Raw genomic sequence first — 27,771 nt, forward strand, 5'->3', positions numbered from 1 at the left:
CCCAAAGAAATCTTTCTCACATGACTTACATTTGCTTCATCCAGTACTTTAAAGCAGACTTGGTCTCAAACCCATCATGAGTGGGGAGTTTCTTCCACGCTACCCTGTCTGACCACACTCCTCACGATATTGAATACCTCCATCTAAACTTCTATTGAATACCTCTATTTATGCTTCAATTGAATACCTATGTCAGCACATTTATTGAATACCTCTATCTGTACCTCTATTGAATATCTATCTATGCCTGTATTGAATACCTTTGTTTATACCTCCACTGAATACCTCTATCTATAACTCTATTGAATACCTCCATCTATATCTCCATTGAATACCCCTATTTATACCTCAATTGAATACCTCTGTCTGTACATTTAATGAATACCTATTTATTCATCAACTGAATACCTCTATCTGTGCATTTATTGAATACCTGCCTATACCTCTATTGAGTACCTCTATCTATTCCTCTATTGAATACCTCTGTCTATGCTTCTATTGAATATCTCTATCTATACTTCTATTGAATACCTCTGTATGTACATTTATTGAATACCACTGTCTATACCTCTATTGAATACCTCTATTAGATTAGATTACTTACAGTGTGGAAACAGGCCCTTCGGCCCAACAAGTCCACACCGACCCGCCGAAGCGCAACCCACCCATTTCCCTACATTCACCCCTTACCTAACACTATGGGCAATTTAGCACGGCCAATTCCCCTGACCAGCACATCTTTGGACTGTGGGAGGAAACCGGAGCACCCGGAGGAAACCCACGCAGACACGGGGAGAATGTGCAAACTCCACACAGTCAGTCGCCTGAGGCGGGAATTGAACCTGGGTCTCTGGCGCTGTGAGGCAGTAGTGCTAACCACTGTGCCACCGTGCCGCCCACTATATATATATATACCATTGCTGAATAGCTTTGTCTGTAACTCTCTCTATATCTCAATTAAATATCTCTATCAAATCTCCTCCAGGTCTTCTCCAAGAATAAATAAAGAAGTACTACCTTCTGGAATCTATTTTAATAACTAACGTTATTAAGGGTAGGGTCCTGAAGAGTGATGCTAAATAAGGAGACGTTGGAATGCAGGTTCATATTTCATTGAATCTGGAGTCAAAGATAGACCGGGAAGTGAAGAAAGCATTTGGTATGCTTGACTTTATGGCCAGTGCAATGAGTATAGGAGTTGGAATGTCATGTAATAGCTATACAGGACATTGGTGAGGTCACTTTTGGAATATTGCATTCCGTTCTGATCTCCCTGCTCTTGGAAATATGTTGTGACATTTGAAAGGGTTCAGAAAATATTTACAAGCATGTCGCCGGTGTTGGAGGATTTGAGCTGTAGGGAGAGGCTGAATAGGCTAGGGCTAATGTCCCTGGAGCATCAGAGGCTGAAAGGTGACCTTATAAAGGTTTATAAAGTCATGAGGGGCATGGATAGGGTGAAGATTCATGGTCTTTTCCCCTGGTTAGCAGAGTGCAGAACTAGACGACATAGATTCAAAGTGAGACTGGAAAGATTTAAAAAGGACCTCAGTGGAACATTTTCATGCAGAGGGTGCTGCATTAATGGAATGAGCTGTCACAGGATGTGGTGGAGGTTAGTACAATGACAATATTTAAGATGCATCTCGATGAGTATACAAATGGGAAGGGTTTAGAGGAATATGGGTTAAATGCTGACAAATGGGAATAGACTAATTTAGGACATCTGATTTTGGATTATTGGATAAATGAGGCTCTTTCTGGGTAGGTGGGACCTCTACAAGCAGGATGGTCTTCATCTGAACCAGAGGGGTACCAATATGTTGGGGGAGGGGGGATATTTGCAAATGCTATTGGGGTGGGTCTAAACTAATCCAGCAGTGGGGTGGGAACCAAAACTGTTGTTCGAGTATAGAAAAGGTTGAGAGTAGGGAGGTCCAAAATCAAGTTTCAGGGTTGCACGATGGCACCAGCAAACAAGAAGTTGATTTGAAGTGTGTCTACTTCAACGCCAGGAGCATCTGGAATAAGGTGGGTGAACTTACAGCATGGTTGGTACCTGGGACTTCGGTGTTGTAGCCATTTCGGAGACATGGATAGAGCAGGGGCAGGAATGGTTGTTGCAGGTTCTAGAATTTAGATGTTTCAGTAAGAACAGAGAAGATGGTAAAAGAGGGGGAGGTGTGGAATTGTTGTTCAAGGGTAGTCTTACAGTTGCAGAAAGGATGCTTGGGGACTCGTCAACTGAGGTAGTATGGTCTGAGGTTAGAAACAGAAAAGGAGAGGTCACTCTGTTGGGAATTTTCTATAGGCGTCCGAATAGTTCCAGAGGTGTAGAGGAAAGGATAGCAAAGATGACTCTCGAAAGGAGTGAGAGAGACAGGGTAGTTGTCATGGGGGACTTCAACTTTCCAAATAATGACTGGGAACACTATAGAACGAGTACTATAGATGGGTCAGTTTTTGTCCAGTAAGTGCTGGAGGGCTTCCTGACACATTATGTAGACAGGCCAACGAGGGGCGAAGTCACATTAGATTTGGTACTGGGTAATGAACCCGGCTAGGTGTTAGACTTGGAAGTAGGTGAGCACATTGGTGATAGTGATCACAATTCTGTTATGTTTACTTTAGTGATATAAAGGAATAGGTGTATACCACTGGACAAGAGTTACAGCTGGGGGGAAAGGCAATTACGATGTGATTAGGCAAGATTTAGGAAGCATAGGATGGGGAAGGAAAGTGCAGGGGATGGGCACAATAGAAATGTGGAACTTATTCAAGGAAAAGCTCCTGTGCCTCCTAGATAAGTATGAACCTGTCAGGCAGGGAGGAATCTGTAGAGCGTGGGAGCCGTGGTTTACGAAGGGAGTGGAAGCTCTGGTCAAGAGGAAGAAGAAGGCTTATGTCAGGATGAGATGCGAAGGCTCAGTTAGGGCGCTTGAGTGTTACAAGGTAGCCAGGAAAGACCTAAAGAGAGAGCTCAGAAGAGCCAGGAGGAGAAATGAGAAGTTGTTGGTGGATAGGATCAGGATAAACCTAAGGCTTTCTATAGGTATTTAAGGAATAAAAGAATGACGAGCGTAAGATTAGGACCAATCAAGGATAGTAATGGGAAGATGTGTGTGGAGTCAGAGGAGATGGGGGAAGCACTGAATGAATATTTTTCGACAGTATTCAATCAGATGAAAATGACAATGTTGTCGAGGAGAATACTGAGATACAGGCTACTAGACTAGGTGTGAATGAGGTTCACAAGGAAGAGGTATTAGAAATCCTGCAGAGTGTGAAAATAGATAAGTCCCCTGGACCGGATGGGATTTATTCTAGGCTCCTCTGGGAAGACAGGGAGGAGATTGCCGAGCCTTTGGCATTGATCTTTAAATCGTCATTGTCTAGAGGAATAGTGGCAGAAGACTGGAGGATAGCAAATATGGTTCCCCTGTTCAAGAAGGGGAGTAGAGATAATCCTGGTTATTATAGACCAGTGAGCCTTACTTCAGTTGTTGATAAAATGTTAGAAAAGGTTATCAGAGATAGGATTTATAATCATCCAGAAAAACATAATTAGATCAGGGGTAGTCAGCACGGTTTTGTGAAGGGTAGGTCATGCCTCACAAACCTTACTGAGTTCTTTGAGAAGGTGACCAAACAGGTAGATGAGAGTAAACCGGTTGATGTGGTGTATATGGATTTCAGCAAGGCGTTCGATAAGGTTCCCCACAGTAGGCTATTGCACAAAATATGGAGAAATGGGATTGTGGGAGATATAGCAGTTTGGATCAATAATAGGCTTGCTGAAAAAAGACAGAGGGTGGTGGTTGATGGGAAATGTTCATCCTGGAGTCCAGCTACTAGTGGTGTACTGCATGAGTCGGTGTTGGGTCCACTGCTGCTTGTAACTTTTATAAACGACATGGATGAGGACGTAGAAGGGTGGGGGGGTTAGTAAATTTGCAGACGACACTAATGTCGGTGGAGTTGTGGATAGTGACGAAGGATTTTGTAGGTTACAGAGAGACATAGATAAGCTGCAGAACTGGGCTGAGAGGTGGCAAATGGAGTTTAATGCGGACAAGTGTGAGGTGATTCACTTTGGTCGGAGTAACCGGAATGCAAAGTACTGAACTAATGGTAAGATTCTTGGTAGTGTAGATGAGCAGAGAGATCTCGGTGCCCATGTACACAGATCCTTGAAAGTTGACAGGGTTGTTAAGAAGGCATATAGTGTTTTAGCTTTTATTAATCGAGGGCTCGAGTTCCACAACCATGAGGTTCTGCTACAGCTGTACAAAACTCTGGTGTGGCCGCACTTGGAGCATTGTGTACAGTTCTGATCACCGCATTATAAGAAGGATTGCAAGCTTTGGAAAGGGTGCAGAGGAGATTTACTAGGGTGTTGCCTGGTATGGAGGGAAGGGCTTATGAGGAAAGGCTGAGGGACTTTAGGCTGTCTTCGTTAGAGAGAAGAAGGTTGAGAGATGACTTAATAGATACACATAAGATAATCAGAAGTTTAGATAGGGTGGACAGGGAGAGCTTTTTTCCAAGTGTGGTGGCGGCGAGCACGAGGGGCCATAGCTTTAAGTTGAGGGGTGATAAATATAGGACAGATGTCAGAGGTTGTTTCTTTACTCAGAGAGTAGTAAAGATATGGCATACTTTGCCTGCAGCGGTAGTAGATGCACCTAATTTAAGTACATTTACGTTGTCATTGGGCAAGAATATGAACATACATGGAATAGCATAGGTTCGGTGGGCTTCAGATTGGTATGACAGGTCAGCGCAACAACGAGGGTCGAAGGGCCTGTACTGCGCTGTAATGTTTTATGTTCTATGGTCGGCATTAGGTCCAAGAGTCGGTTTCTGTGCTGTGGAACTCTATGATTCTAAGTTCCTTACTACTGGAGTCTCACTTTCAAAAATATCTTTGCATTCTTTTGAAAGTATGGCACCCAAAAAATTCTAGCTGAGGCTAAACTGGTGTCTTATAATTGTTACACACTCAGAGATCAAGAGAAATTGGGACACTAAAATTCATTAGAAGAGAAATATTCAGCCATTGCTAGAGCTGGATGGAAGCTGCAAAATTGGGAAAAAACTGATTAGAAATCTGCTGTCGGAGGTCAGGGGTTCCCTTTGAACAAGGATACTGATTCACCGGAAGAAGATAAGGCAACTGGACCCTGCTATTCTTTATTTTACCCTCTCTTTGTGTGTTGCTTTCTGCTGTCACCATTGGATCAGGAAACACCTCATGTTCCTTCTCCGAGTTTTAAAGAGTCCATGGATCACGGTCACGGAGCAGCCCTTCAGTTAATGGACAGCAGCGATTCAGGGAGATCACCTTCTCAGGGATTAGTGCAACCAATCCTAGAATGAGATTTCCCAATTTCTGTGAATATGCAAAATTATTATTCACCTTCTCCCTTATATGATCGCAACAAGTTTAATTAGAAAGAATCCTTGTGGATACGTTTCTCCCAGACCAACCAAACGTATATTTTCCAAGCAGCTAACTAAGTTCTGCTTGACTTAAAGAAATAAATGCATTAGTAATTACTAAATGCAGTAAGTAATGACAACGAGACATGCATGCACGCATATTTGAAATGTGACGTGGTTTCAAAGCATGATAAAAGTTAAAAAAACATATCATTATTCATGAAAGATACATTTTGGAATGTAGTCACCACAACATTAGTGATATGGGTAGTGTTGGTTTTTGTAGTTGAGCAGTCTATATTGAGATGATTGGCTTTACAAGTTGGCTGTGAGTTTTCTTCCTGCTTCCTTTGATGGTGACGAGCCTACAACACTCAGAGCAAGCTTTACTTTTCTTCTTGTCTGCAGTGCAGGGTTGTTTAAGAGCTTCATTCAAACTATGACCTTCACAGCACAATGCTCCAGGCTGTCTAATATCATGCACACACAAACTAGGGGTTGCAGTTGATTTTTAACTCCTCCTTTGTCCATACGTAGACAAAAAAAACATGCCAACACTCTAGAATACAACCCTTTTCTGTTGACAGGAGGTGATTTGATTGCCCTGTACTTCTGCCCTTTGAAGTCCTTCCCTTTGCGGCTTTTGTTTTGACAACTTACAACGTGCTACGAGAATGTTCCAGAGAATCTTAGCTACTCATGAATTTCAACCCTAGAAGATTGCCTTATTGGCTTGACTTGGCTTGAGGTCTTTGTCTTCTGAACAACACATCTTGTCACAATATAACAGCTGGCAGTTTTACCACTTTATGAGTTTACTTTTAATAACAGTTCCAATGGATCAGACATCCATTGCTTGTAATCGCTGTTAACTCCAACCCTCCTGCAAGTGACTATGGTCATGTCTGGTTTCTCTTGTCAGCCTGGTTGGTCAATGCTGGGGCATTCTGGATGCTTCGTGTATGGTTTGGACAGGCTTGATTTCTGTGTTCTGTGTGGCCATGCTGTAGATAGGCAGGATGGCAGATCTTTTCCCACATAAGACAACCCTTTCACCTCAGGAGTCAGCAAGTGAATCTTTGGAACTGCCTCCAGTGTAAATAAATCCTTCCTTAAGGTGATCCAACTGTACTTTGTCTCCAGAATTCAGTCTCTCTAAGACTCCATACAATGTCATAAAGAGGATCCTACCTTTAGATTTCACTCCTTTTATAATAAAACCCAACATTCCATTTGTCTTATTTTTTGCTGGACGTGCATGTCAACCCTTTTTGAGATTTAAGCACAAGGACATGTTATATCTGTACCGTTATGCTGTACAAGACATTGGTGAGGCCACATCTGGAGTGCTGCCTACAATTCTAGTCATCCTATTATACGAAGATGTTATTCAACTCAAAAGGGTGCAAAAAGGTATTACAAGGACATTACCGAGACTGGAGAGTTTGAGTTATAAGGAGAGGGTGGATACCCGGGACTGTTTTCCCTGGAGTGTCGGAGGTTGAGCAGTGACCTGACAGAGGTTTATAAAATCATGAGGGGCAGAGATTAGATGAATAGCTAAGGCCTTTCTCCCAGGATAGGGGAGTCCAAAACTAGACGGCGTGAGTTTAAAGTGAGAGGGGAAAGATTGAAGAGGGACCTGAGAGGCAAATTTTTTACGCAGAGGATAGCGCAGATAGGGAATGAGCAGCCAGAGGAAGTGGCAGATGTGAATTAAATTATAACATGTAAAACACGTTTGGACGGGTCCATGAATAGGAAAGGAGCAGAGTGATATGGACCAACCAAATGGGACTAGTTCGGGTTGAGAAACATGGTCAGCATGGAGGAGTTGGGCTGAAGGCCTGTTTCCGTGTTGTATTATATGATGGCATTCAGATCCTTCTACATTGCGACATCTTCCACCATGTGATTTTATGATACAGCATACCATTGCTGTGTTGAAAATAATTACAGTGACATTAATGGTGTTTGAAATAAATTTGCTTCCAACTTTAGATCTTGACCTCTTACATGTACAAATTACACACCTGCTCAGGACCAGTAGGGGATCTCACAAGAGGCAATTGATTCATGCCAATGAAAGCATTAACTTAAAATAAAAATGGATTCTGTTCAAAACGTCGGATCTTCTTCACAGCTGGAAGATATGTCAATACTAATTGTTTGTTTGCAGGCAGGTAAATTACTAATTTTATATAGGACGTATACTGAGTCGAATATCTTTGAAGCGGCAGGAAATGTCACTTTTCCACTACAAAACAAAAGAAAAAGATGCTGGAATTATTTGGGTGCTCAGAAACTGTCAGTAGCTCTTATTGTTTGCTTTGGTTTCCTTGACATTATTTTAGGTTGGGTTTCAATTGGTGCCAATCTGGAGAAGTGTCCTAACTGTCTAAAGCAGACAAGATATTCCTCTTACCATCCACCCTCCCCTCCTTCATTATCACCTTCATCCTTCCCTGATTCCATTGCCTCAACTCTTCCCCATCCAACAACAAGCTGCATTTATCTAACAGCTTTAAAGGAGGAAAAATTACCCATGGTGCTTTGCACCATTTCAAGAAGACCAAAAATAAACTGCCGCCAAGTTTAAAGAAAGAAAAATATTGCAGGTTTTGGGGCCAGTGTCTGGATGTTGCAGGTTTGTATAATGACAGAGAGGTTCACCCAGCTGAAAAACAAATGGATTAACATTAACTGAACTATTGTCAAAGATTAAGCAACACAATCCAAAATTCAGCCGACACTTTTACACAATTCTCTATAGCACTGTATACCTTTTTCTATCTAAACAATGCTGGTTCAAGACTAGAATTCAGGCATTACACTTAGCCACGTTCCTGTTGTACACTAAGCTACCTCACTGAGTTCACTAGGATGCACCCTGGTATGGCAGGATTGTCTTTGTGACAAAGATTAAAGAGATTAGGGCTCTCCTCCTTGGAATTTGGAATAATGAGAGGTGATCTCATTGCAACATATAAAGGATTCTTAAGGGTGTTTTACAGGGAAAGGACTGTTTCCCACTACTAGAGAGTGTAGGACCAGCCTAGTTTCAGCGTAAATGGGCAGTTTAAGACTGAGATGAGGAGGAATCTCTTCTCTCAGATGGTTGTGAATCTTTGGAACTTATTGCTGCAGAGAGCTGTGGGGGCAAAGTATTTCTGTATGTTTAAGGCTGGGGTATTTTTATTAATTTATGGTGACGTGGGTGTCACTGGCTAGACCAGCATTTATCGCCCATCCCTAATTACCCAGAGGGCAGTTAAGAGTCAACCACATTGCAGTGGGCCTGGAGTCACATGTAGGCCAGACCAGGTAACGATGGCAGTTTCCTTCCCTATACATTATATAGATTCTTGGTCACTTGGATCTTTAAGGGTTGTGGGGAAAGGGCAGGAGAGTTTACATGATCAGCCAATGATCCATTTGAATGGTGGTGCAGGACTGAGGGGCCTACTGGCCTCTGGCTGCTCCTATTTCTTACAGTCTCATTGTCTACCTGTTCCTCGCTCGTTGGTTTACCGCTGCTTAAGGGACGTTATGAAGCTTGGCAGCAAAATGGGAGCAATGTCAGGAACACAGAATGTCCACACGATGAAATGTCTTTCACTGTGGTTAATGCCAGGATTGGTCGAATATTAGGCCTCACCGCAGTCTCACCGAGCTCTCACAGTTGCTTATCAAAACCAGCTGGTCAGACATATCTCAGAACATACTGAAGAAACAAATTACAGATGAGGTTGCCACCAGTCATGTCTATCTGCCTCTGGACTGGATTTGGATCTGGAGTAGAGATTGATACAAGAATTTTAATTGATTTCTGTTGATGTGCAGTGAAAGAAATGTCATCATAAAAGGCCGGCCAGTCAAATGAGCTAATTGACTCATACTTAAAGTTACAGTACACCCATGTCTTCATAACAGTAGGACTCTGGGAAGGTTCAGGCTATTGGGCTCATTCTCTCAAGATGGCTGATCTCTCCCTTCTTTCCTTATCTTTTTTGTTAACTTCATTTTTCTTTTCCTTCTTACTTTTCCAGTCAGCGGCAGTGGAGGGGGTGACATTGTGGAATGGAGGGTCTGGAATGGGACTCTTGGCAAGGCATTGGCCTGGCCTGACAAGGAAGCCAGGGACTCCTGGTTGTGGTGAGGCCAGAGTCCTTTACTTTTGTCCTTGGTTAAACCCAAATCTAACTTACTTGCTAATTCTAAAAGTTAAAAAGGCGTAGAGCATGCTTGCCTTTATTGGTGAGGGAACTGAGTTCAAGATTCAGGATGTCGTGTTACAGCTTTAAAAGATTTTGGTCAGGACACATTTAGAGTGTTCTGTTCAGTTCTGGTTGCCACATGACAAGAAGGATGTGAAGGCTTTGGATGGGTTGCAAAAGCGGTTTACCAGTCTGCTGGTCCGATAAGAGAGTTTGAGTTACAAGGGAGTGGGGAGAGGGGGGTGTTGGACAGAAAGCTAATGAGATGATGCCTTACCCCTACCCCTGGATGCATTCCAGTTTGGTTTGTCAACTGATGTGTCCAAGACCACAAGAAATTACAGAGAGCTGCTTACACAGCCCAGTCCATCACACAAACAGCCTTTCTTCCATTGCCTCCGTCTACATTCCCTGCTGCCTCAGGAAAGCAACCAACATCATTAAAGAGGAGAAAGTGAGGTCTGCAGATGCTGGAGATCAGAGCTGAAAATGTGTTGCTGGAAAAGCGCAGCAGGTCAGGCAGCATCCAAGGAGTAGGAGAATTGACGTTTCGGGCATAAGCCCTTCTTCAGGACATCATTAAAGCGCCTTCCCACCGCAGTTATAACCTCTTCCACCCTCTTCCATTGGCCAGAAGATGCAAAAAAATTTGAAAACGCACATCAACAGATACATGAATATATTCTTTAATGCTGTTATAGAGTCATAGAGATGTACAGAATGGAAACAGAGGTTTTGGTCCAACTCATCCATGCTGTCCAGATATCCTGAATGAATCCTGTCCCATTTGCTAGCACTTGACCCACATCTCTCTAAACTCGTCTTATTCATATATCCATCCAGATATCTTTTAAATGTTGTTATCAGACTTGCGATTGAACCTTTATTCTTCAGAGTTGATTTTATTCTGCACCTTCTCTGTCGCTGTTACGCTACATTCTGCAATCTATTCTGTTATTCTGATTTACTTTTGTAAGGTATGATTTGTTTGGATAGCACGCAAAACAATACTTTTCACTGTATCTTGGTATATGTCAAAATATTAAATCAAATGAAATCAAATCCACTGGAGCAGATTAATGAGTGATCTGTAGGGGTGGAACTTTTTGATACTTGTCAGTTCCATTGCAATGCAATGAATTTCAGGATATCGAGAGCCATAGCTAATTGGATGGTGATGGTGACGATAATATAATGCAACAAAGACAAGGTTAAAATATCTGTTTTATTTGAAATGTCTTACATGGAAACAGACAGATTAAAAATGTGATAGGACAAGTGAAGAAGAACAATGGACGTGCAAAGACATTCAAATGTCTTGGCAATTAATTTGAAAGCTAGTCGATGGGAAGTCTTTCATGGTCTGAAAATAGTGGGGATGTAATACGAACCATTATAAGTCCACTTAGGGTCAAAGTGCAAGATCTATGCTCAGAATATCAGGAACGGTATAAATTGTGAGGAATCATTGTACAGGTGTTTGATAATGAAGGAGATGCTGATAAATATCAATAGAAGTGGGGAGACAACAAATTGAATGTGGTGTGAAATTTGTTTGAAAAGAATTAATGGATATGTAGTCGAAGCTTTGAGTGGAATTAACGCCTGTTCTGGCCCATTTGGAATTACAGCTTTGAAAGGAAGCAAAGGGTGAATTATGAAATCAGCTGTTATCTTCAATTAGATTCCAGAAGTAGGAAGAATCTACCCAGAGAACTTGGGAGCAGAAAATTGGATGATTTTAACACAGAACAAGCGGAGGATTTCAAATCATCCCAGTGTCACTATTTTTGCATGACTGATGGACGAACAGCACACATTGAATGGAAACATTAAAACAAAGGTCTTTGGGTTAATTGACTTTGAGTCCATTATAGATGTAGGAAGACTATTCTCACTGACTGATGGTTGCAGAACCATAGGTTGCAGGAGAACAAATGTGAACAAGAAATGTATTCCCCTGAGTGGTGATCGCACTTTCTGCTAAAGAAAGTGGTTGAAGCCAAAACATTGACTATTTTCAAGAAGGCAACAGATACTTTTCTTCAGACAAAAAGGATTCAAGGATCAGGAGAAAGCTGGCGGCAGGGTTCTGATTTCTATGATCAGCCATGATACTATTAAATGGTAAAGTAGGTTCGAAGTACCAAATACACTAATTGTGTTTGCATATTCTATGTCCCTATGTTCATTAAGATGCCTCCATAGAAGTAGCCACACCTTATTAGCTTGAGCTGCAGCATTGCCTTGGTTGCTCAGGCTGCTGGATCTGTCAAAGACACTGGTTTCAGTCTCTGTGGGAGTTTTTTAAGTTGTATTCTTTCATAGACCTGAAAGTTAACTTATTCATGCAGAGAGTAGTCCATCTATGGAACGAGCTACCACATAGTGGGCGGCACGGTAGCACAGTGGTTAGCACTGCTGCTTCACAGCGCCAGAGACCCGGGTTCAATTCCCGCCTCAGGCGACTCTCTGTGTGGAGTTTGCACATTCTCCCCGTGTCTGCGTGGGTTTCCTCCGGGTGCTCCGGTTTCCTCCCACAATCCAAAAATGTGCAGGTTAGGTGAATTGGCCATGCTAAATTGCCCGTAGTGTTAGGTGAAGGGATAAATGTAGGAGAATGGGTCTGGGTTGGTTACGCTTCGGCGGGTCGGTGTGGACTTGTTGGGCCGAAGGGCCTGTTTCCACACTGTAAGTAATCTAATCTAATCTAATCATGATGTGACGGAGGCCGGAGTAATTATAACATTGAAAACCGCATCTGGATGAGTATATGAATAGGAAGACTTCAGAGGAATATTGGTTAACTGCTGGCAAATGGGACAAGGACAGAATGGGATGTCTGGTCAGCATGGACAAGTTTAATCGAAGAGTCTGTTTCCGTGCTGTTAAGCTTATGACTCTATGGTTTCTGCAATCCATTGCTCACAGAGATTGTCCTATTACTGAGTCACTAAGGCTGTATGTCTTCCCTTTGGTGTTTTCCTATGAAGTTGGAAAGAAATAATTTGAATGCAACAGGGACTTAATATCTCTGCGCTAATATAGTTTGCCTATCAGATCAGAAATAACAATGCTGCAACTTTAACATTCCCTTGGGAATCCAAAAGAATATAAAATTGGTTCTGAACACTGTAATACTGCGTTCAACTCGAACGTTTTGGCTTCATCACCCAGGAACAGAACCTTCATACACAAAATGCTGCACTTATTTACCATTGTTGATAAAGTATATCACATCACTATTGCTGTTATTGGTGTCCCAAATAAGTTTTAAAAAAATATTTTTTTCATGGGATGTGGGCATCGCTACCTCGTCCAGAAATTATGGCCCAGAGGGCAGTTGAAGAGTCATCCGCATTACTGCCAGTCTGAAGTGACATGTCAACCAGTCCAGGTAAGGATAGCAGTTTCCTTCCCGAGAGGACATTAGTGAACAAGATGGATTTTTGCAACAATCCAGAATTACTTATTTTTATAATTAAACTCTTAATTCCAGATTTTTGTTTTCATTGACTTCAAATTCCACCATCGACCATGGGAATTCTAACCTGGATCCCCAGTACATTGCCGGGGTCACTGGATTAATAGTTCAGTGATTATACCCCTTTAGCAGAACTTAGAAAATTGCATCAATCCATGCAGTGGAATACCATGTCACTGTGTTTATATTTCGCTCGAAGTATTTGCCAGTTGGGTTCACAGTACGTCAGTCAGCACTGCAATCAATGGACATGCATTGTCAGGATTGTTGTGAGTTTTGACTGGGACTGAATAATAGGAAATCCCTGTGAAAAGCAGATTGCAGAGATCAGAGAATCATAGGGTGAAATAGCACAGAAACACAGCCTTCAGACAAATCAGATGTTGAGACAGTGGCAAGGTAAGACAGTCCAGTCAGAGCTCCTCTCTCACCAGTTCCTTTTCCTTTTCCTTTCATTTCTCTTCTCCTCTTTGCGGCAGTTTTTTTCTTCCTCTCTCCCCCATACTATTAACTGACCGTACCTGGAGATGAGTCATGAACAGAGACAGGGCGTGAGCTGAGCACACGGGCTGTGTCCCACAGCAGCAGCAGAGCGAGCAAGGACCAAGACATGGACTGAATTCCAGAGTGACGGCAGCAGGGAAATCTGGTGTCACGGAACTGCATGTGGGGGATCCTGAGTCCCAGAGTGGCATGTGGGGTATCCCAAGTTCCAGAGCAGCACGAGGCGAAGAGTGACAGACCTTGTTGCTGCTGAGTGCCGGTGAGAAAGCGAGCTGGAGGCAGGAGGGATGGGGGACACTTGTTGGATTTGGGCCCTGGCCCTATGTGCTGAGCTGCTGCTGTTGTAATTCTTTACCAGGCTGGACTGTAAATAACTCCTTCATTCCTAACTCATTCTCAGACACTGTCAGTAATGTTACTGCTTTCCTCATGATCCTCTTTTGTCTAACAGAGCCATATATTTTTTAACTCTGTAAGATTTGTACTTGGACCAGTGGTGGCACCATTAAAAGGCAGCCATTGTAAAAACTTTCCACTGTACTCCTGTACTTCTGTACTAGATGACAATTGACAACAAAGGATATTAATTGTGGATGGTTACATTGAGTTGATGACATGCAAAGAAACATTAACTTGCATATAAAATCTAATTCCCTCCATTTCTTTGTTGAACAATTTTGGTTTTTCATTCAAAGATTAGCTTAGAGGAAGAAGCGCTGATATTTCCTAATCCCAGATAGTTGCACGAATGGAAAGCAGTAATAACGATTCAATAACTCATCACCAGTACTGAGTACGTTTTTCCAGTATCCAACATAATTAGTGATTACAAATATAATTTCCCAGAATGTAGACAAATCTGAGGTGCGAAATTTTGGAGAAGCGACTTCTACTCTGAATGATAGGGTCCCTGAGACTGTTGCAAACCATGGAGACCTTGGAGATCAGGGCCCTTGAAGATTAACTTGCATGTCGGCAGGGTTGTAAAGAAGATATTTAATGTACAGGACATTGAATAGGCCACTTTGGGAATAATGAGTGCAGTTCTGATCTCCTTCCTATTGGAAAGACGTAGTGAAAATTGAAAAGGTTCAGGAAAGGTTTACAACGATGTTGCCAGGGTTGGAGGATTTGAGCTACAGGGAGAGGCTGAACAGGCTGGGACTGTTTTCCCTGGAGCGTCGGAGGCTGAGGGGTGACTTTACAGAGGTTTCTGAAGTTATGAGGGGCATCGATAGGGTAAATAGGCAAAGTCTTTTCCCTGGGTTCGGGGAGTCCAGAACTAGAAAGCTTAGGTTTAGGGTGATGGGGAAAGATATAAAAGAGACCTAAGGTACAACATTTTCACGCAGAGAATGGTACGTGTATGGAATGAGCTGCCAGAGGAAGTGGTATAAACTGGTACAATTGCAACATTTAAGGCATTTGAATGGGCATATGAATAGGAAGGGTTTGGAGGAATATGGGTCAGGTGCTGGCAGGTTGGACTCGATTGAGTTCGGATATCTGGTTAGCATGGGCGGGTTGGATAGAAGGGTCGATTTCCATGCTGTACATCTCTATGACTCTATGCGATGTGGCTATACAGGACATTAGTTTGGCCGCTTCTGGAAAATAACCTTCTTTTCTGGTCTGCCTGCTTTAGGAAAGTTGCTGTTAATCTTGAAAGTGATTGGAAAAGATTTACAAGGATGTCGCTGGAGATGTAAAGTCTGAGCTATAGGGAGAGGCGGGACAGGCTGGGACAGTGTTCGCTGGAGCATCAAAGGTTGAGGGCCATAGATAGAGTGAATACTCAAGATCTTCTCCCCGCGGTAAGTGAGTCCAAAACGAAAGGACATAGACTTAAGCTGAGAGAGGATGGATTTAAATGGTTCTAAGCAGCAGCTTTTCCATACAGAAGTTGATATTTGCATGGAATGAGCTGCCAGAGCAAGTGCTTGAGGCTGGTACAATGGCAACACTTAAAAGGCATCTGGATGACAAAATGAATATGAAGGATTTAGAGGGGTATTGGTGAAATGCTGGCAAATTGGACTTGATTAATTTTGGAAATCTGGTCAGCATGGATGAGTGGACTGAAGAGTCTATTCCTGCGCTGTTCTATAAGTGATTGAAAGTAATTGTTGGAGTGTTGCGTGGACAGCCGGCAGTGTACAGGAAGAGGTGAAACCATTTGCAAGAACAAGTTCAAATTTGTATATTCTTCCTTGCATGAAAGATTTCTTCATTTATTTTTCTTATCCTTTGTTAAACTGCCAGCTCTGTTTGGTTATCTTGATATTCATCAATGGTTTCAGTTTTCTTACAGCACATTTCAGGTTCTCAATGGTGATCCCCTGTCCATCATATCCTCAGTCCCAAGTTGTGGTCGACTTGTTGATTCGGTGTGGATATGATCACTTATTGTGGGTGCTGGTGTTCCCATATCCTTGTGGAATATTGTTTAAAATATGTCTGTCCTGTAATGCAGCATGACATAATGTAATGGTGTCAAATCCATGTTTCTGGGTACTATATTTTAAATATGGATGTCATTTTATGTCAGCTTGCATTGTGACCATGTTAAAATGGAGCCTAACAACATTTAAATCCAGTGGTCCTTGGCTAGGAGATCAGCTTGGCTAATTATTGGGAACACGAAAGGGAAATGGACCGGTTTCTATACTCCTCATTTTTTTTCCTTCTATTAACAGAATGATGTCAATGAAACCAATAGAATATGTTCAGTCTGATTCTGTACACAACAATAACGTATTGAACTGACCATTTTCCACCTCCAAAGCCATTTTGCAGTACTTCATGTTCAACACCACACACTCATTTCCTTTGTTCATTGGGCACAGCTTAACACGGAATGGAATTGGGATTAAAAATATTTTTACATTTTAATATTTTCCTGACTGCCCTGATGCCATCTCAACTCAAACAGAAGGCTATTCAAAACTAATTTCACTTCTCCCTCTCACAGTTAATGCACTGACAATTGTGATTCTGTCACTTGGAAAATGCGAGCTCTCCAAATGCACCACGCATTATTTGGTGGCTATGGCAACAGCAGATCTGATGGTCATTGTTACTGACGTCATATTGTATCAACAAAGTCAGTACTTTTGCCAGAGATCATTCCTGCTTTATGTGAGTTCAGACTGTTCTGTCTGGTTCACTGTGACTTTCTCCGCTGACCAGTTTATGACCATTTGTTGTCGAAAACTGAAACTGAAACTGTTATTCTTTCAACAACCTGCACTGTTTTCTTTCTAAAAAAAGCTCCTTTGTTTTACACGGGAACCAATGATTGTGGTTGATAATGTACACTGGTCCTGTCAAATTAAGGACAGCTATTATATAAGGATGGTATATGACTGGGTTGATAAGGTGTTAACACCATTACTCCCGTTCAGTTTAGTTTTGCTCTTCAATGCTTTGACAGTTAGATACGTGTTAGTGGCGAATCGGATCCATAAAGGATTGAGGAGTCAGAACACGGAAGAGAAACGCAGTGATCCTGAGATGGACAGTAGAAAGAAGTCAATGATTTTACTATTCGCTATATCTAGTAGTTTCATATTGCTGTGGTCACCCTATGTAATAAATTTCTTATATTATCGAATTGCAGCAATTGATCCCAAATCTTACGATGAAAGTTTGCATGTATTTGAAAGAATTGGATATATGCTGCTGAGTTTGAGTTGCTGCACAACTACGTTTATTTATGGAATAACTCAGTCGAAGTTCAGGGAACAGTTCATTAGCGCTGTAAAATACACATTGACTGCAATTAAAAGAGTGTTTACTTCGAGAATGAATTGATGAAAATCTCTGAGACAGTACCGCATATGACTTTGTTTTCCCAGAGTGCAGCATTGAGTAGAAAATATCCTTCAAATGATTTGTATCAAAATTCTTAGCTTGCATGAAAACATAAACAGCAGTGCAGGCTATCCTTCGATTGGATGTTGTTTTGTTTTGGATTTAATAATGAAAAAGGACTGGATTAAAGTCAAAGAAAGATAATGAGAAAGCATCGGTGGTCTTTATATATAAAACAGTTTGTAAGTCTTCAAATCACAAGCAAAAATGCCATCCCATCTGAATTAAATGTACTGTACTGAGAGAGTTTCATTTTGTACAACATCTACAGTTGTGACTCAGCAGCTTCTTTTACTTCCTGTTCTTGGGAGTTTGTTAGACTTTCTGTTGTTTATTCACACAACTGAATATTCTGAGCATCAAAGGACCCTACCTGATTTCACACCAAAAATGCCTCGCTTGGAATTTTCATATTAATACATTTGCAGTAGAATAACAGTTTCAAATTGTTCGGAATTAATTCCTTTCTGGGAGAGAATTTGTTCAGAATCTTCCAGTCTCTGTGAAATGCTCCAAATGCCTCACTACTCAGGTTTTCATTACACAAAAAAGTCTTTATTCTTCAAAACCAAAAGCAGGTACAAAGTTGCCGTTGCTGATCATAAAAGGCTCGCAAAGCAAATGATTGCACGATATCTCTCCAGTATCACCCCAATTACTTGCTCTCTGACCCAGGATGTTTTGAATTGATGGCTCCAGGAAGACTAACATACTACTGATTACCCTTCATGCACACAGACTAAAGCTCACATTTCATCAGGTCAAAGACTGAATGCAAAAGTATATCACGTCTTCACAACATAAATTGTGCTCCTAATATCATATTCCTATGTTTTTACATTACTGCCACAAGTCAAACAAAATCAGGTTATAATTCAATAGGTTTATTTGGAATCACATACATTTGGAGCACTGCTGTTTCGTCAGGTGAAGTGCCATGTGACTTCCGACTGTGCCCACCCCAGTCCAACACCAGCACCTCCACCATTTATATTATTACACTCATGGTTTATTTTCGAAACTTCCACACTCTGAATATTCTGTTAATAGATTATTTTCTTATTTTGTATTGCTCTTTTTGGTGCTATTTGCTGAGTTATTTGCTTTACACATGTTACCTTTCGAATTTCCCTCTGGAGAAAAACGTCTCCTGTTTAATCAAAACAATGCTATTAAAAAATGACACTAATGAGTAGCACATAATGACTGAGATGTTTGTAAATTCTCATTTGGTTCAATCATATCCTTTGAAGAAGGAAGCTGCTATCCGGATGTGTTCTGACCTCCATGTGACTCCAGACTTAGTGCAATGTGGTGACTCTTAGCTGACATATTGGCAATTACCAATGGGCAATAAATGTTGGCTTCAGTGGCAACATCCACGTCCAACAAATGAATTAACATAAACAGTAATCTTATTTAGGTTTTTAGATGTCATCGTCTGTATTTGAAAAAAAAAGAGGCTTGATTTCAAATGGTGACTTTAGTCTCAGATGTCAGGTACCATAAAATAATAGTCAAGAAAAGAACCCAATTAAGCTTTAAGTCACTTTCCCATTCTTTCTTCCGAAGTTAATGACTCAAATCTTTCTTGGTTACAACTGTCTGTTGCTGATCTTATCTGTTTGCACATATCAACAGGAAATTGGCTTCAACTCTGGACTATTGATCACCTTCCATCCTGCCTCTAGTTGCTGGTCGCTGAAATTCACATGGATAGTCTTGCTACCTGAAAGGTGACAATTCCTATTTATTCTGAACAGTATCTGACATTTAATCACAATAAAACCCAACTAAGAAAGATTACAAGTGAATTTAAGCTGCTCCAAATCCGATTTCAAATTGTTTCCATTCAGCATGACCTTTGTATTCCAATGGATATTAGTTCAACTATGGGTCAACTTTGAAGCTCACATTGTTGCTCCCCATTCCCAACATAGCCTCTGTCTTCCATTACAGTTCCACCATGTGTATTTCTACAGAAAGTTCGCTCTTTGACTATTCCATTCCTCTATATATCGACTGATGTTTTCAAGCCATCCAGCACTAAGAAAGATATAAAAACACATCTGACCTTGTGAGTCAGTAGCAGTAGATCATCTGAAATCTAAAGGCTGCACCAACATTGAATAAGTGCAAGGCTGATAAGATTATGACTTTAAATCTACATTGTAACCTACCAATGATACCTTCACCCGACATCAAATTGCATGCACTTCGTGAGTATTGTATGACTTTGTTTCCATCACTCTCTGGTTAGAAAGTTACAAAGATACACTTCGCCTTTTTCACCAAGAACTGAATTTGGAACATTGTTAAAGCCTCAATCGTTAAAGGTGTCTGTCTCACAACTCTCTTTTTAATCTCACTTTTAGAACTATGCTCAAGGTTCACTTTCGATCATCGATCATATTGTTTATGCATAGAGTTCAGTGTCATGGTTTCAGGGTGAATTCTACTGTGAAGTATTTGTGCATTTTCATAAATCCTCATTCTTTATAAACATTTTCCTATCATGACTGACATATAGTGTTCTTTAAGAATTGTTTTGCGTGTATTTAGAGATCATTTAGTGTTCCTACTCCATTTAGCTCCTTTTTCTCTTAGAGAAAGTCATCTTACAATGATAATGGGAATGCAGGTAGGAAGGCGAAGGTAGGTACACTCTCACCTGTCTGATGTCACGGCAAAATGTAACTGTTTTACGGTCAATTGGACACTTTCTCTATGTCAGATTGAGGACAAAGAGCTCAAATAATCAGCTTTATTTAATGATTTTATTTTCAACAAGGCTGCAGTTATTTGATGAAGGCAAAGACAGGTCGAACGAAGTCATTGGAACAAGGTGAGCCAGGTTGAGCTCAAAGAATAAGACTTCCCTGATTGGGGCTGTTACTCTGGTCCAAACAGGAAGCCCTGACTAACTGACATAAACAGGAGTGGCAGAGGCTCTGCTCACTCGAGGAGCCGGTATTGAGCTAGCTGGGTACGATGGTATGTACAATAACAGGATACTGTCCTCTCTGAAGGTGTGTGTGTGTGTGTGTGAGAGAGAGAGAGAGAGAGAGAGAGGGGGAGAGGGAGAGAGAGAGAGCAAGAGAGAGAGAGAGATAGAGAGAATATGTGTATGTGTGTGTGAGGGAGAGGTAGAGAGAGATAATGTGCATGTGTAGGTGAGAGAGATAAGGAGAGAGAATGTGTATGTGTGTGTGAGAGAGATGGACAGAAAGAGAAAATGTGTGTGTGTAACATTTCCAGACCCCACCAGAGGGGAATTAGAAGGTGACTGTCTGTGTGTGAGTCGGTGATGATTCAGTCAAAGTCATAGACAATTAGAAATTGCAGCTCTAATTAACCTAGAGAACCTCTTAAAAGAACATTGAAAAGGCGTCTGGGTGGGTGCAAGTATAGGAAGGGTTTAAATGGATTTGGGTCAAATGCTGGCAAACAGAACTAGATTAATTTCGCATTTCTGCTCGGCATAGACGAGTTAGACTAAAGGGTTTGTTTCTGTGATGTACAACTCTATGATTCCATGTTTCTTACAAGTTCATGAGATAACAGACAACAAGCCAAATGAGCACTCCCCCATGATTTTATTGTCTGGTGGGGGTTGAGCTCAATGGGCCAAATGACCTACTTCGGTTCCTGCATGGTCTGTTTAGCTCAGTCAGTTGGTTTACATTCACTTATTTGGCATTGGTTGAATCCGTTGGTGCTGACGTAGCAATGGCGGACACAGTTCCCGCAATTACCCTGGGTTTAGAAAGTCCCTATTTCTGATAATGTCCAAATTGCATTCTGAGAAAATCCCTTTGCCAACATATAGTTTCTCAGCATGATGCGAAGCACAGCTTTTGTATGTTTTTCTCAGCTTCCAAATTCTCTTCCTTCAATTTTGATCAAAAAAAACAAAGTTGCCGCCACTTGTCAATTGGTGTTGGTGATTCAGAATTAATACAATGGATGTCAGCGGTGTTCTGTGATATAACACCAATATGGCTGCCACCTCACGGGACAAGCCCAATTTTATTAACGAGGAGGGAAGCCAGAAGAGCAATGGCTGGCTGACCCTAAGTCTGTTTTAAGTTTTTCTCCTGTTACTTTAAAATATGACCCTTAGTTTGAACTCCCACACCCGAGGGAAAACACCCTTGTCATTCACATTATCCATGACCCCCATGATTTTAAAAGCTCTTCAGTCTCCTATAATCCTGTAAACAAACTCCCAGGCTATCCATCCTTTCTGTACAACACAAACACTTTATCAATGGCAACATCCAGGTAAATCTCTTCAGAACTCTGTCCAAGTTGGTATTTTTGAAAATATATGTGTGGGGATGTAGCCTTTGCTGACTAGGCCAACATTCATTGACTATCCCAAGTTGTGCCTTGAGAAGGTGGTGGGCTGTCTTCTTGAACTGCTGCAGTTCACCTGCTGTAGTTAGACCCACAACGCCATTAGGGAGGGAATTCCAGGATTTTGACCCAACGACAATGAAGGAATGGCTGTATATTTCCAAGTCAGGATGGTGAGTGGCTTGATGGGGAGCTTGAAGTTCAGGGTATTCATACGCTCTTCTGCCTTGTCCTTGTAGATGGAAGTGTTCATGCATTTGGATGGTGCTGTCTCAGGATCTTTGGTGAATTTCTTCAGTGCATCTTGAAGGCAGTACACACTGCTGCTCTTGCTGGAGGGATTGGATGCTTGTGGTCGTGGTGCCAAACAAGCGGAGGCTGCTTTGCCTTTCGAGTGCTGTTGGAGGTGCACCCAACCAGGCAGGTGGGGTGCATTCCATCACACTCCTGACTTGTGCCTTGTACATAATGGGCAGGTTTTGAGGAGAAAAGAGGTGAGTTACTCGCCACAGTATTCCAAGGTTGTGATTTGCTCTTGCAGCCATTGCATTTATATTGTGAATTCAATTGAGTTTCTGGTCAATAATAACCCCCAGGATGTTGATAGTGGGTGATTCAGTGATTGTAACATCAGTGAATGTCAATGGGCGGTGGTTAGATTGTCTTTTATTAGGGATGGCCATTGCCTGTCATTTGTGTGGTATGAACGTTGTTAGCTATTTTCCAGCCAAAGCCTGGATATTGTCCAGATCCTTTACTGGATGTTTCACAGTGATATTTCACAAGGCTCAGTTCTGGGATCTTTGTCCAAAGATCCCACAAATTTGTCACTCAGACTGATAGATTTGCTCTGAAGGTGTATGGCGTATTGGCTTTCATTAGCAGGGCGATGGAGTTTAAGAGCAGCGAGGTTATGCTGCAGGTCTAAAGAGCCCTGGTTGGACCACACCTGGAATATTGTGTCAAGGCCTGGTCCCTTCATCATTGGAAATATCTGGAAGCTTTCGAGAGGACGCAGAGGAGATTTATCCGGATGCTGCCAGGCTTTTCCCATTGGAGCGAAGAAGAATCAGAGGTGAATTGGTAGAGGGGTACAGGATGTTGGCAGGCATCGATCGAGTGGATAGGCAGAGACTTTTTTTCCCATGGCAGAAACATCCATCATTAGGGGGTATGATTTTAAGGTATTTGAAAAAAGGTTTAGGGCAGATGTCAGAGGTCAGTTCTTGACACAGAGAGTGGTGGGTGTGTGGAATGAACTGCCAGCAGTAATAGTAACATCAGATACATTCAGCGCATTTAAGCAGCTCTTGGATAGTTATATGGGACATTGTACAATGAAGGGGACGTAGCTTAGTCTGGTCTGAGAACAGGATGAAAGGCTGGCACAACATTGTGTGCCCACGTGCCAGTACTGTGCTGTACCGTTCTCTGTTCTGTCTTCTTAGCTGAAGCCTAATGGGACCTCAAACAGGCACTACAACTGGAAATGCAGCAAGTGGACCATTCGGGTTCCAGGGTATTCTGACAAAAGTGGACGCACTCACCAGGTTGACTGAGCTTGGGGGACACCACTTAAGTGAAGGTATTTGCATAACCTCACTCAGGAGATATTCTGAACAGAGGGTCACCAGGTCAGTCCACTGCAAAATCCTGAAAAACTGCCAAGACCTGATCAAATTTTCTCAACAATCCAGGCCACCAGGCCATTGTAATTGCTGCTAGTTATCGGACTTCAGACAGGAAAATAATTCCCCTCTGCCTGAATTAATTAAGAGAGCTCACACGCCAGTATCCAGGACAGTGCACACCCTGGAAAGTCCACCTATACCTGGTATGCAACCATTAAATTGCTTAGCAACAACCACATCAAAACCAAATAAAATCTGGAAGTTTTGATAGGGGTTGAGACCAATGTGCATTTTTCAGTGATTGCAGAATCAGTTTTGAACAAAATTCGCTCCGGACTCAAACCCTTAAGTTAGCGTAAGATATTGACCAGACTGAGAGTCTATGCCGGGGACAGTTCTGGTCTGTTATGAGAAGCAGCTGGTTCAGTTCCCACTGGTTGTGGTCAAAGGCTCGGGCCAAAGCCTGACGGGGTACAATTGTTTGAGAAAGTTTCAACTTCATTGGCTCAACATTTTTGACAATGAAATGCCTGCCTGAATGAAGTCCTGATTAAATACCCAGAAACTTTTCAGAAATGTCTAGGGACTATCAAACGGGCGTAGGTCACCTTACATGTTGACCTGGAAGCAATTCCACAATTGTGCAAGGCCAAATTTGCCTTATGGGCAAAAGGAGAGGCAGAAATCAGGAGGCAGGAAATCGAAGGAATCATCAAACCAGTGCAGTTTGGAGAATGGGCCACACTGGTCGTATTGATTGTGAAGCCTGAAGGGTTGGTTCGCTGCAGTGGGGATTTCGAGCAAATGGTAAATCGCCTTCCACAGCTAGATAAATACCCAATCCCTCGCATACAGGGCTCATACACAAAACTGGAAAGTGGGTGTTCCTTCATGAACGTGGATGAGCCATGAGTTCAAGTGATTAGATGAAGAATCCCAGATGCATGCTTTCCCATAAGTACAAACTTATGGGTTTATCATTATATATGAGACTGCTCCTTTGGGGCATCATCAGCCTGTGCAATTTTCTAGTGGCCAATGTGTGAACATTTTACAAGGGCTCCCTCAGGTCACCATTTGTGTGGGTAATGTGCCAATCACTGGGAAAATCAATAAAGAGCATCTCAAGAACTTGGAAGTAATGCTTAAGCATTTTTCCAATGCAGATGGATGTTTTAGGGGAAAAGTATCCATATAAATAACACCCATCGACTTACTTCCGACCACTACCTTTGTCACCTCTTTAAAAATGACGGGTTCCAGGCATGAGCTAACATGAATCCATGCTGGCTCTCTCTGATTAGCTGATATTTTTGAGGTGAGTTATTACTTTCTCCTTCATTACAGGTTCTAACAACTTCCCCATCACAGATGTCAGGCTGATTCATCTCTAATTCCCTGGTTTCCCTCTGTCTCCCTTCTCAAGGATTGGAGCAACATGAGCAAAATTCCGACCAGAGGTACAACTCCCCTTGATGATGGGATCAAGGAGCAGGGGCGTAGATTTAAGGTAAGGGGCAAAGGTTACAGAGGAGATCTCAGGAAGAGACTTTTCACATTGAGGGTAGATAGAATTTACAAGAAAGTTATCAACACTGGATGGCTTGAGTTATAAGAAGAGGGTGAATAGAGTTTGAGTCAGAGTCATTTAGCATGGAAACATGGGAATTCTTTCACTGGAACATTGGAACCAGACGGGTGACTGGACAGAGGTTAATAAACTCATGAGGGGCATGGATATGTTGAATAGGCAAGGTCCTTTCGCCAGGATAGGGGGTATTCAATATAGAGGCCATAGATTTAAGGTGAGTTGTGAAAGATTTAAAAGAGACCTAAGGGTTAACCTTTTTACACAGAGGTTGGTGCATGTATGGAATGAGCTGCTAGAGGGAGTGGTGGATCTGATATAATTACAACAGTTTAAAGTCATCTGGATAGGTATATATGTATAGGAAGGCTTTACGGGGATATGGGCTAATTGCTGGAAAATAGGATTGGATTAATTTAAGATATCTGGTCATCATGGACAAGTTGGACTGAAGTGTCTGTTTCTGTGCTGTGCAGTTCTATGACGCTATGAAAAAGCAAATGCTGATGTGACACCCAATTCAAAATGGGAGAAAGGGAAAATGGATAATTGTCAGTCAGTTAGCGTAACATGTCTAAGTAGCAAAACGATGAAATCTATTGTAAAAAGATGAAATATGAGTATTTTGAAACGTTGTGCAATCAACCAGAGTGAGCATTGAGTCATGAAAGGGAAATGATGGCTAAAGATGGATGACATTTCTTTGAGAAAGCAACAAACAGGATAGGGGAAGTCGAACAAGTTGTTGTAATGTGTTGGAATTTCAAGGAGGTGTCACACATAAGACATCTTTGTTGGATAGGAATCATTGGATGCAGAACATGACCATGAATAGAGGACTTGCTAACTAATAAGAAGCAGCTAGTTGGTATAGAAGGAAAACTATAGGATGATGTGACATTTAAGCAACTATTATTGACAATATATTTTCGTGATTTGAATGATGGAAATGAGTGTTCTGTCGTCATTTTACGGTCATGTACCAAACTGTTGGGAAGGCGAGGGATAAGGATGGCCCAAGGAATCCACGCAATAATATCGACAGTGTAAAGGAGTTGGAAAATAAAATTTGACAGTCGCAATGTAAAGCAGGCATGTGTGAAGTTGAACATTTAGTCAGGAAGAATAGGTGAATTGGAAAACATTTACAATGGGACAAGTTCAGAGAAATCTTTAGGGGAGAGAAATTTGTGGGTCCCACAACAGGGTGTGATAGAATCTTAGAGTCATAGATACGTACAACACGCAAATAGCGCCTTCGACCCAACTCATCCAGGCTGACCAGATATCTGAAGTTCAGAGAAAGTGAGGACTGCAGATGTTGGAGATCAGTCGAAAAAGGTGGTGCTGGAAAAGCACAGCAGGTCTGGCAGAGTCTGAGGAGCAGGAGAATTGACGTTTTGGGAATAAGACCTTCATAATTCCTGATAATGTCAGAATTAATGACAAATAGTAAAACCTAAAGAAATCTCTCTGTTGAAAGAAATCTGACTATGATCAGATGAATCAAGACAGAGGACAAAGTAGCAAACTTTTCGATGCAACTTAGAAGGCATCCGGTCCAGATGGATCAACTCTCTGCTCACGACCACAAGAAATTACAGAGAGTTGAAAGCACAATCCAATTCATCATACAAACCAACCTTCCTTTCATTGACTTCATCCACAATTCCCACGGCCATTGGAAAGCAGCCAACATCTTCAAAGACCCTTCCCACCCCAGTTATACATTGTTTCAGTCACTTCCATCAGGCAAAAGATATAATAGCTTGAAAACATGCAGAAACAGATTCAAGAACAGCTTCTTCCTCGCTGTTATCAGACTCATGAATGGATCTCCTGTGTATTAGACTTTATTATTCTCTGCACCTTCTCTGTCATTGTAACACTACATTCAATGTTCTCTTCTATTACCCTGATGTATTTACGTAAGGTATGATCTGTCCAGAACACACGCAAAACAATCTTTTTCGCTTTTTCTCAGTGCATGCGACAAGAATAAATGAAATAAAATGAAACCCACTGCGGCATATTAATGACTGATCTGTAGGACTAGAATCTTTTCGATACTGGTCAGTTCTATTGCCACGTAATGACTTTCAGGATATCCAAAGCCATAGCTCATTGGATGGTGATGGTGATGATAATACAATGCAACAATAACAAGGTTAAATGATGTATTTCATTTGAAGAGTCTTACATGGAAACATACAGATTATAAGCTGGTGATAGGACAGGTGAAGAGGAAAAATGACGTGCAAACGCAGTCAAATGTCTCAGCAATAATTTGAATCGGAGACCCAAAAATCTTACATGGTATGAAATTATTGGGGATGAAAATAGGAAGCATTTTAGATCCACTCAGGGTTGAAGTGTAAAATTTCTGCTCAGAATGTTAGGAACAGTACAGAATTGTGAGGAATATTTTGTACCAATGTTTATAATTAAAGAGATATTGATAAATATCGATAGAAGTGGAAACAATAAATTTAATGTGGTGTGAAATTTGGTTGAAAAGCATTAAGGGAAATGTAGTCAACGTTTGTGGGAAGTTTACGCCTGTTCTGGCTCGTTTGGAATTACGGTTTTGGAAGGAAGCAAAGGGTAAATCATGAAATAAATTGTCATCTTCATTCAGATTTCAAAAGCAGAAAGGGCAAAATGGTATCACAG

At 41.6% G+C, this 27,771-nt stretch overlaps 1 long non-coding RNA gene and 1 pseudogene across 2 annotated transcripts; both read left to right on the top strand.

Moving 5' to 3' along the window:
- Positions 1-1,485: 1,485 nt before the first annotated feature.
- LOC122544192 (uncharacterized) lies at positions 1,486-27,128 on the top strand. 2 transcript variants are annotated; one of them, XR_006310291.2, is made up of 3 exons: positions 1,486-1,615; positions 24,937-25,020; positions 26,582-27,128. It is a non-coding gene; the product is annotated as an uncharacterized LOC122544192 (long non-coding RNA). The 2 variants fall into 2 exon arrangements; XR_015753712.1 differs by having other exon boundaries at positions 1,492-1,615; positions 24,858-25,020.
- Positions 12,859-17,460, top strand: LOC148139320 (putative G protein-coupled receptor 139; annotated as a pseudogene).
- Positions 27,129-27,771: the final 643 nt, after the last annotated feature.

This window comes from Chiloscyllium plagiosum, unplaced genomic scaffold, assembly GCF_037043375.1.
Source record: "Chiloscyllium plagiosum isolate Xiang-an unplaced genomic scaffold, Cpla_swu_hap1 HiC_scaffold_38, whole genome shotgun sequence".
Classification (NCBI taxonomy): domain Eukaryota; kingdom Metazoa; phylum Chordata; class Chondrichthyes; order Orectolobiformes; family Hemiscylliidae; genus Chiloscyllium; species Chiloscyllium plagiosum.